An 11,183-nucleotide genomic window follows, 5' to 3' on the forward strand; every position below is an offset into this window, starting at 1 on the left:
CAAATGCAGCCTGGCCCAGGAGAAAGGAAGCTTGAACTCCAGGTGCCCTTGACAACACCGCTCAGTGTAGAAAGAAAGAAAATGCTGAACAATAGAATCAGTGGAGGAAAGAGAGTCCCTCTAATTTTCCGGGTATGTGGGAGGTTGCTGCTAAAGGGATATTTAAAATCTCACTGCTAGTTCGGGTTCCACTGAAACAACTGAAAACAAGGAAAAAAAATCTCCCGGGTCAGTAGAGTATATTTATATATAGGTAGATTTAACTCCGTACCTATCAGTCAGATGTTTATGCATTTAGATAGAGACGTGAAACGCCTCTCACATCACACTTACAATGTTTGTGAAAACGTACAAAAAGCACCCATGGGAAGGATTGGGTTTTTCCCTACTGTTGGGAAGAAGCTGCCCCATTCCAGCTCTGGGGCACCGCCCCCAGTCCTGGTTGCATCCCTCCATGACTATATTACAATAAATGGGAATTTCACGTCTTTTTAAAGACAGAGACCTGCTTTACCATGGATGCAGCACAGATGTGAGGATGCATACAGTTTTGTTACCCACAGAGTTCTGCACAAAAAAGAACAAAAGAAAACACCGACGACTGTTTTGGTCTCATTTTTAAAATAACCTGCTACTTTTTAAGGATTTCCCGTCACGGCTTAGTAGTGAATGAACCCAACCAGCATTCACAAGGATGCAGGTTCGATTCCTGGCCTTGCTCAGTGGGTTAAAGATCTGGTGCTGCTGTGGCTGGGGCGTAGACCAGCAGCCACAGCTCCGATTGGACCCCTAGCCTGGGCACCTCCACATGCCGTGTGTGCAGCCGTAAAAAGACAAAAATAAATAAATAAAATAAAACCTGCTGCTTTTCAAAAATCTGAGAAACAGAAAAATAAAGACATCATCCCTTATAACCCTACAAGTCCAAGATGACCAGTCAGAATGTTCGCCTACATCCTTCCGGTGAGTCTAGGCTACCAGTTTTCCTTTCAGTGGCAGCCCAGTTGAGGAGGCAGGGCAAGGTGCTTACACAGACAGACCAATAACCCACTGGCCATACCCTATAGACACAGCAGCAAGACGAGGTGCAGTTGTGCACAAATCAAACAGCATGCCTGCCCTTCAACTGACATTCACTGGGCCCTACTTTGTACATACTTATTTATTCCACAAATGAACGAAATTCAAATTAATAGCCCCCTAAAAGCCAGGTGGTAACACTGTCCCTGGCGGACGTGAAAACACAAGGTAGTTCTAGTACAAGTTTTCAAGGTGCCTATGAATTCATTTCCTAGACAGAGCCCTCCTCCTGGCATGCAGTGGCCACCTTCTTGCTATATCCTCCTATAGAAACCAGGAGAAGAAAATAAATGCTAGGAAAAAGGGTGTGTGTTACAGTAGGAGATAAAGACCTGGTGACAGAGAACTGGTGTGTAGCTGCCCACCAGCAATCCAGGGGTCCCTGCGAGTCTGTGTACTTTTAGGATGAAAGACATCCAGCCCACGACGGAATATTCTTAAGGTTCATCAACAGTGACCGCTTTTAAAGGCTACATATTTGCTGTTGTAACAGCCTCACTTCAGACATCAGCCTGGGCTGCAAATCCTCAAAATAGTACCCTTCTGCAATCAAAGGCCAAGCAACCTGGTTACACCATGCTGAACTATTCTCTATCCTTCAAGAAGACAAGAAGAGGCCTGCTGTTATTGCTCATGTCACCTCAGTCAGTGTTAAACACTGTTTGTTATGAACCCACTAAAACCTTCAATATCCTTCATTCAAATACCAGAACTGGGTCTAGTATTTTAGAAACCCTGGGAAGACTTCTGAAAGTTAGTTTGGTTGCACTGTCCTAAATGGAACCTCAAAAGTTCATCCCAGGTAAATACCTTGGAAGTTTTAATTCTGACTCCAATATTTAAATCGGGTCTATAATACCATTCAGTCAATAAATGTAGTACTGGATCCAAATCAGAACCCAGAAAAGAAAAAGTCAAAATACACTGAGGTTCTCCTTTTCTATCTGCCAGATCTCTAAGTCAGAGTTGGGTGTTTCCCTTGACCTAGTGTATAGTATTACGGTTAAGCTAAGAAAACATACAGATAGCACACGTCTTTAGCTGTGGTCCAGGGATGCACACAAAAGCAGTTTCCATTCTCAGCAAGTGAAGGTCATCTTCTATTTTCTTAAAATATATACCTGTTTATTAGTCAGCTCAGGCTGCTCCAATAAAATCCCGTTAAACAACCAACATTTAGTTCTCACCGTGTCAGAGGCTGCAGTCCAAGATCAAGGTGCTCTCAGAGCTGGTTCTCCGTGAGGGCCCTCCTCCTGGCTTGCAGATGGTCCCCGTGGTGGAGAGAGGATGCTCCAGACTCTGTCCCTCTCTGTAGAAGGTCACTAACCCCATCATGGGGCTCCATCCTAATGACCTCATCTAAGCTGAATTATCTCCCAAAGGTGCCACCTCCAAATACCATCACAATGACCATTAGGGTTTCTCCATCCATAAGAATTTTGGGAAGAACACAGTAGGTCTAGAACACAGTGTGGGGGGGGGGGGGGTAATCAATTTTATCAGTTGTACATCCTACCTATTAAATACATGCAAAACCATTCTACGTACACTCCTCTAAACCATCTCAGTTCAAAACAACATAAACAGACCTCATCAAGTCTGCAAAATAACACCAGGGAAGAGTCTGGTCAGAGACTTGATTACCCCCCTGTTAGATCTGTTGAAAGGATGCAAGAGAAAAATTCAGTTAAAGAACACAGATGACACTCACCCTGAATGCTATTCAGGAAACCTTGAGAGACCAGCCAACTCCCTGCCATACTGTAAAAATAACTCCATCACTCATCTGCCGCTCCAGACCTCTAGGCCCGCCTGTGGATCTAACTCTGCTGGGCAGCTCTCCCTGGAAGGCTCACAGCTCAGTTTTGGATTCAAATGAACTCATCTCGAACAGGTTCCCCACAGCTGCTCTCCCCAGTGAATGGTGCCTTGACCGGCACCTGTCACCCTGGACTCCCTCTTACTAAGAGCCCACCCCTGGGAGATGACTGAGGAAGTGTGGTCAGTCTCTTGGCCTCCCTCCGCCTCATGAAATCCCACCGGGGCTCCTGCACTAGCCTCCCAGACCCACCTGTTGCCCCCGGACTGGCCTCTTTGTCACCTAGCCCACCCAGAGTTCCTTCAAAAGCACAGTATGATCACATCAACCACCAGCTGCTAACTCTCCATCTTCCACGCAGCTTTTGAGATCAAGCTCAAAAGCTCAGCACCCAGGACCCCACACCCTCAGGTACTTCCCTGCACAACTCTGCCTCTAGTCCAAACAACCTCTCTCAGTGCCCTGAGGACCTTAAACCACTTCAGGCTTCTAGACTCCAAACATATGTATTCTTACTGCATCAATTATTACTGGAACCTTAAAAGTAAAAAACAAAACAAAATAAAACAAAAAAAGCCAGTTTCCGTTGCAGCTCAGTGGTAACAAACCCAACTAGTATCCATGAGAACATGGGTTCGATTCCTGACCTCAATAAGTGGGTTAAGGATCCAGCGTCTCTTTGAGTTGTGGTGTAGGTCACAGATGCAGCTCAGATCTGGCGTTGCTGTGGCTGTGATGTAGGCTGGCAGCTGTAGTTCTGATTCAATCCCTAGCCTGGAACTTCCATAGGCCGCACCTGGGGCCCTAAAAGCAAACAAACAAACCAAAAACCTTAAAGTACGTGAGGGACCAAGCATCCACTTTCCTTTATTCTCTTGGTCCTGCCTTCTACAGTAAGAGTCAAGTTCTTTCAAGTGCCAGACCCGACTCTTCCCTAGTCACAATCTCTGTTTTATAAGCTGATGATCAGATCTGACCTTTGATTCATTCTTTGCCTTTCTAAGGCTGACAAGTCTCACTTTTGAGAAAAACTGCTGTTTGTTCTCCTGGCACGTAGCCTGGTGATTCTATTCAAACAGGACAGAGACTTTATTATAAAGCACAGAAAGAAATGCCCCCCCCCACCCCACTTCTCCCCCACAGGACCCCTGGCCAGATCACCTCCCTCCAAGTTGGTGGCCTCTGGAAGGGAAGCGCGCCCCACCATACTGCTTTCCCAGTGCAGGCTCTTCCAAACCAAAAAAGAGGAGCTTCTTGGATTTATGGAGGTCTTCCTACACAGACTTTATTTCTCTAGAATGTGTGCCCTGTGAGTGGAGAGGCCTGCTCTGGTTCTTGCTATGTTACTAGAAGCCAGAACAGAGCCTGGCCCAAGGGAGAGGCTCCACAGGTATTTTCTGAATGACTGGAGAAAAGAATGAATGAATGAGTAAACAGGCATTCCTCCCCAATTAGAAAAGCGACATACAGCATAGCTGCCAGCTCTAAAACTACTGTTGTGCTAAAGATGCCCTTTGTTCGCTGTGCAACAAGCTACAATCTTAGGAAAAGGTGGGCAAGGTACCATGAACCCCAAGACATACTTTAAAGGTGCTTTTTGAAATAAATTCTAGCGATCAGATATTTGCTTGCTGTTTGTATCTTTCTAAGAGCAGTAAACACTGAGTAAAATATTGCTTTTAGAATTTCCAAGAGAGACACCAGGTCCACCACTCAAGTTTCTTTTTCTCGCACATAAGATGTGGATATTGACTTTGGTGGGGCCTGGAACCTGAGAAGCTGCCATGCGTAGGGGAGAGCCAGGCCTGGAATTGCAGGCCACACCTGTGCTCCAGCCCTGAGATCCACATGGACCCTGCACTCCTCATTCCCTGAAACTGGAGTCCCAGAAAAGACTGACCAGAAGGAGCCAAAAGGATGCAGCCCACCGGTTCTGGAAAGATCCAGCGTTTCTGGGTGTAGGCTGCTGGGGGCACAGCGAGAACCTCAACTCGGGGTCTGCAAGAAGTGGACCGAAAATCAGCTGCAGCTCACTCTAAAATCAGCCATCCCTGCAGCCCAGCTTTTTGAAGGGCCCTGCTTTTTCCTGGGCATCTGAAATACCTGACAACCATCATTAACATTTTCTGCACACTGACTCAGCGCGAGGCACCACCCTAAGTTCTACACAAAAGTACATAATCATAGTCAAACGTCAAGGTGGTTCTTTGACGTGAACTTTTATCACCACTGTTTTATAGACACAGAAACCAAAGCTGCGGGAAATTCAATGACTTGTCCAAGTCTCAGGGAGTAAGTGACCTATCTAGGAACTCGACAGGCCTAATTTAGGTCTCCTACCTTTCGATCGCCTACTTTGCCAATTCTTTGCTATAAAGAAGTTGAGAAATAGTACACACTGTCTATTAACAATGTGTACTCCTTCTATCTCCTGTGGTCTTTTACTTCCTGACCAGCTCAAGTAACTACAATGCAGAAAAGTCTCTATAATTCCTAAGTCTACACATCTGAGCCCATCCACAAGGATGAACAGCAGAGATTGCCTTTTTCCAGAAGGCACCGCTCTGCTCCACTCCACAAAGATCTGTATTCTTTCCTATAGACAAATTACTGGTTCATGTATCATGACTCAAATTATATTATATTTAAAAATGCTCATCTGCAGTGTAATTTTTCTTCCTAATAGGACTGCTCGGAAGACAAATGGTTCCTCCTCCCCAGCCCCATCATCTCCTGCAACACACCACGTCTTTTTTCCCCCCCAGCATAAAATGTTTGCTTCACCCTTTGCCAACACACAACAGGCCACACTAACTGCTCTCCCTGCGACCACTTCGGAAAGATACTATTTTAACAGTGTTTTATCTGGTATTACGTCAAACTCTTGAAATACTATTTCATCAGAATCAGATCGCTGACAAAGAGGAATAACAAGTCTATCACAGTCTGACAGCAAAAAAAAAAAAAAGTAAAGAAATGAGAATCTTGGGCTTTATTTCCTTTCCCCATCTTTCATCTCCCCACCAGCATGTGTTCCCTATCACTTACATTTGAAAAGAGTAAGTTGTTTCTTAAAGAGAACCGGCAGGAATGAGTCAGGAATAACCAGGAAAGAGCAATACCAAAGAAATTGGCATCCGTCATCGCTTAAACCTGGCGCAGGTGGAGCTCTCTCAGGTGAGCAGGTGAAGCAAAAGCAACGTGCGGAGCAGAAACGTCACTTGGAACTCGGTTACTCAGATTTAACTCTGCCAAGCAGGCTCGAACAGCTCCCCTCCCCCTCCAGCTCCCACCACTCCCACCCCCCGCTCCCACACACACTAATCTATAGGGGCCGCTTAGCGATTTCAGGCAGAAGTTCTACTTCACGTGTGGGTCAGTGATGGCAACCTACATGCAGGCACACAATCACAGCAGAGAAACCGGGAAATACAGGAAATGGCCCCGGTGGGGTGGGGGTGGGGGATGAGATTGGTCTTTTCTCCCATTTGCTCCCTTTGATGAAACAGCGCACCGGTTCTCAGAGCTCAGAACCCTTCCGAAACAGCAGGAAGATAGAACAAGATTGAAGAAAATTCGTTCGTTCTTCCGAGTTCAAAGAACACCGCTGAATGAAAAGCGAAAAGAGACACACACACAATTTTGTGCCTGAAAACACCCAGAAATCCAGAGTCTTTCCCAGCCCTTCACTCCAAACCATCGGCTCAACCCACCCAGCCCAGATGTGGTCTTCCCCACTCCACGCCCTCCTCCTCCTCCTCCTCCTCCTGCAGCCCGCACCCGCAATCCCTGCTCTGCCCACAAAAATGCAGCCCAGATCTGAGAAGCAGCTGACGTCTGTGGCCGGCGTGACCCACACGCCACAGACCAGGCCCGCGGGGGCGACCACGGGGCGGCCCCCGGGCGCGGTACGAGGCGCGCGAAGCCTGGAACCGAGCAGCGCCCAGGACCCGCGCGCCGGGCAAACCCCGCCGGCGACAGAGCTGGGCTCGCGCCGGCTTCCCGACACCTCGCCGTTCCAGGCACAACTTTTTCCACTTCTGCTGCGGGCAACCTCGGCGGCCAAAGCCGAAGCGGCGTTCCCTCTGTTTCCAGTACCCAGCACCCGTCTCGCCTGCACCTTCCCGGCCGGGTCCTCCCTCCCCGCTGGCTCCGTGGGCGCCGGGAAGAAGTTCGCGTGCCGGCCGCGGCGCACTCAGCCCGGGCTCCACCGGCCGCGACGGCTCCGCGAGCACCGCGCCGGGTACCCCCCTGGGCCGGGGCTCCTCGCTTTCCCTCCACAGCGCGCTCTGGCTCCGCGACTCCAACTCACCCGGCCCCCGGCTCGGCGGCCCCGGCTCCGAGCGCGCAGTCTTCCCCAAGCCGGGGCTTTCCGTTACGCCTCCTCGCAGACACCTCTCTCGCTGGCCCCGCCGTCCGCTCGGGGAAGGAGGAGGAGGGAGAGGAGAGGGGAGGAGGCAGCGAGAGGAGGGGGCGAGGGAGGGAGGGGAGAGGGTCCCCGGGCGGGGGAGGAGGAGGAGGAAGCAGAGGAGGAGGAGGCGAGGCGAGAGCGCCGACCTCGGCCGCCGCCGGGGCTAGCACGCAGCGAGGGGAAAGAGGGGCGGGGGCAGAGAAAGAAAGAGGCTGCCGAGCCTCCCTGCCCAGGACCCGGCCCCGCGCGGCTGCCCAGTCACCATCGCCGCCGCGTCCCGCTCTCGGCCGGCGTCCGGGGGGAGGGGTCGGGGCCCGGGGCTCTCCCGGCGCGGCGCGTGGGGCGGGGCGGCCGGCCGGGGGCGAGGCGAGGGCGGGCGGACGAGGCCCAGCCTCCGGGGGGAGTGTCCTGCCCGGTCGGGAGGGTGTAGGCGAAAGGGGATCCCCGAGAGGAGGGGCGGAGGCCCGGGGCCCTGGGAGCCGGTCACTGCGCCCGCCGGGCGGCGGCGGTGTCTCCCGGAATCCTGCGAGGGTCCCCCGCGCTGCGCCGGAGAACCTACCGGCGCAGTTTCGGGAAACCGTCTCAGTGGCGCGGAGAGTGTGCACTGCCCCGCCGGGGGGCGGCGAAAGTCTGAGTGGGGAGTGAGAGGCCCGACTGTCTAGGCGGAGAGTCGGCCCTGGAGCGCTCGGAGCCGTTCCCCAGGCGAGGCCCAAGGGAAAGAAACGTCCGTAGGCTGGTCCTGGGGAATCCAAAGCAAGAGGGTGGGCTGGGGGGGATGGGGGTACCTGGACCCCCATCCTCCTCGCCTTCCTCTCCCGGAGTCAAGGCTCCGGCGTAAATTTCCTTCCCCGGTGAGTCTCTAGGAAAAGAAACAGTGCGAACAGTCAGAAAGAATATTTCTAAACTGATTGCTTGGGGTCCTGAAACATCCTCCCTTGAACTCAAAATACAGTTTCAGGGTGAATTTTGAAGGCGCTTTAGCCGATAATCTGAAAAGTCATCCTTGTCCAGAGAGGAGACTCACTCACCAACTGCTCCCCATTGCCTCCAAGGTGGGAGCAGAGACAAATGGCCACAGATTAAGGTGACAAAATTCCTTGTAATTTAAACGTAGGGACACAGCATTTAGCCAAGCAAACCCGTCTTATTTTTTTCTTGTCAAACTTGCTCCTTTCCCCAACTCCTCAGCCTCTTGTCTGTGACACCTGTATCCGCCAGTCACCTGTATCCACTAGTCACCACAACTCAGACCCTAGCACTCAACTGGGGGCCTCTCTTCCATTTCCAAGAGCCACCTCCATTGATTCTTCATTTTTAAAGTCTTTCCAGTTGCCCCATCCTCTTCAAACTCACTGCCACCTTCCTGCTTCTCGCTATTTAGGGACACCATAACTTCAGTGACCTCCTCCCTGGTTCCCTGCGCTGGCCTTCTTTGAACTAGCATCCAGCTGCACACAGCTAGCTGCAGGCTACCGGTTCTAGAACCGGGCTTTGGCAGGCTATTTCCTGTTCTAGAAACTTTCAAAGGCACTTTGCCACAGAAAATTCTGAATTACTTAAAAACTTTTCCATTCAAAGCCCTCCACCTACCCATTCCTTGGAGCCTGGTACTCTCACCAGCCAAAAGGGCATACTGCCTTCTCCCTGAAGGTTCCATGCTGTATCCGTGTGGGAGTTGCGGATGCTCTTGCCAGAAGTGAAATGCTCTCTTTCATCTTCTCCCACGGCAAGATCCCACTTATCTTCCTTGAAAATGAAGTTTATGGTACAACATTTCTTCTATAAAAGGATGTGAGCCTTCTTCCTATTTTTGAAATCATACACTAGAAATAACAAGGCTTCTGGAGAAAACGGGGTTAGAAACAAATCACTCAGACGCTGTATAACATTTCAGCCAAAGCACTAACAAGAACTGTGACCATTCCAAAAAACATCCTAGCAGCGTTTAAGAGCCACGTTCAGTCCCTAATAAATATGACAGTAAACGTAAATATAGGACTCTATGAAAAGATGAGGGTAACTGATGAGGTTCGAAAGAGAGTTGTTTGAGACTACTGTGTAAGGAAGATAAGCATAAAAGGTACAAATAAGAGGTGAAGTCACTCCTCCCAAGTTAGAGCTCATGGTCCAACCCATCCAAGAGAAAGAACATAGGGGTGAATGGACATCTGGCAAAACACTGTGTGTTCTCCACAACTGGCATTCTGCAGTGTTTTATTTGCAGCTGCTGTTACTTGATGGTGCAAATATTAAGCTGCTGGCAACAATTGCATGGGAACCAACAAAACCATCCCATTTTGCTAATATCCTTTCCCTACCCATCATTAATGAGTTTATTTCTATTACATGTGCTTTCATTACAGAAACATACTGGTCACAGAGTAGACTGTCCCGTACTTAATTCTATGCCTAGAAAATACATTCTACTTCATTCCATGCATCTGTTGAGCACTTAAAATATGCCAAGGACTGTTTCAGGCAGTGAGAATGTATCAGGGAACAAAGAGACACACAAAAATGTCTCCCCTCGTGGACGGTGGGTACTTGAACATGACATCACAGAATGAACTGTATCACTGAGTAGTATGTATGTATGTTTCATATGTATGTAACTTGAATTGATGCCTCATCTACATTTTAGTCTATTTGAAACCTAGAGTTGAGCCTCATATCTTTGTATCTTTCGCAATGTCTGGCACTGTGACACAGTATATATCTACTGAGACCTGCACATGAGGAAGTTTATGCCCATTTTAACCTTGTGTTATTGAATTCGCAGGAAAACCACCTGGGAAATCTAAAACAAAAGTTTCTTCAGAACCGCGTTTGTGCTAATTGGGCTAAAATCAATGTCAGTCTCTCCAGATAGGATCATTTGGATCCAAAAAGTAGGTAAATTACACTTGAGGGGAAGCAAGAAGGTAGGGACGGGCAGGGGAGGGAGAACAGGGAAGAGAGAGATGCTAAAAGGCATAGTTCAAAAAGAAAGTGCCTGCTACATTGTCTGGAAAGGCAGGGCTGGAGAACAAACAAGAGCAGGAACTTCGGGTTATTGTGAATGCTGCTTCTATCATGTGCTTCAGCCAAACGTTCAAGAAACATTTACTGTGAGATAAGTGAGGAGAAAATTATGAGAAATTAAAGGGTACTTGTGATGTTTGGTCAGATGACAAGGAGGCCTTGGAAGAAAGTAATTATGAGCCACTGGGTCATAAGGTAAAATTACAGTGGTGCCTGGCTAAAGCGCTATGATTCTGAACTTACTTGCCTGTGCAGGTCACTAAGTTCTTTGAACATTGTAACCTCCCCCACCCTCCGCAGTGTAACTGACATCAACCAAGCTGGACATTTTTCATGTGTGAATAGCTTGCATCCTATTCTGAGGGTGAATCTGCTTGGAATGGAAACAAAATATGCATTCATGACAGACACATTTGACATACTTTCATGATTGGCAGCACTCTTCATATTGAGTACTTTTAAATTTCTCTGTCCATCTCCATAAAAATTTACCTCTCAAAACAACCACCACCCCCGTTTTGAGAGACTGAGAGACTCGTTTCCTAAAACTTTGATCATAGGATTTCAGTGTGAGACACAAACTTGGAAGCCCATGTCCTTTGAAAATCACTTTAAAAAATGAAACAATTTAAGCTGAGGTTCTCTTCAATGAAAAAGGCAAGACTGCAGGTTTCTAACTTAGGGTCCCATGAAAAACTAGTCTCTTAAAAATTTTCATTCTGCTTTTTTATTCCATAGATCTAATTATACGACGAAGCCATCTGAAATCTTAGGCATCCATGTCCCTTGACAAGTACACATTGGGAAAAGGCAATTTGAGGGGCTCTACTGATTTAAAAAGGGGTCTACCAA

At 48.7% G+C, this 11,183-nt stretch overlaps 1 protein-coding gene across 2 annotated transcripts in view; it reads right to left on the reverse strand.

Annotated features, from left to right (window-relative positions):
* Positions 1–7,626, reverse strand: part of LHFPL2 (LHFPL tetraspan subfamily member 2) — a 176,672-nt gene extending 169,046 nt beyond the window's left edge. For both annotated transcript variants that reach the window (XM_047778170.1, XM_047778165.1), the window contains exon 1: positions 7,212–7,626. The gene's annotated coding sequence lies outside the window, so the exon portion shown is untranslated. The remainder of the gene's footprint in view (positions 1–7,211) is intronic.
* Positions 7,627–11,183: the final 3,557 nt, after the last annotated feature.

Source organism: Phacochoerus africanus, chromosome 4, assembly GCF_016906955.1.
Source record: "Phacochoerus africanus isolate WHEZ1 chromosome 4, ROS_Pafr_v1, whole genome shotgun sequence".
NCBI classification, from domain to species: domain Eukaryota; kingdom Metazoa; phylum Chordata; class Mammalia; order Artiodactyla; family Suidae; genus Phacochoerus; species Phacochoerus africanus.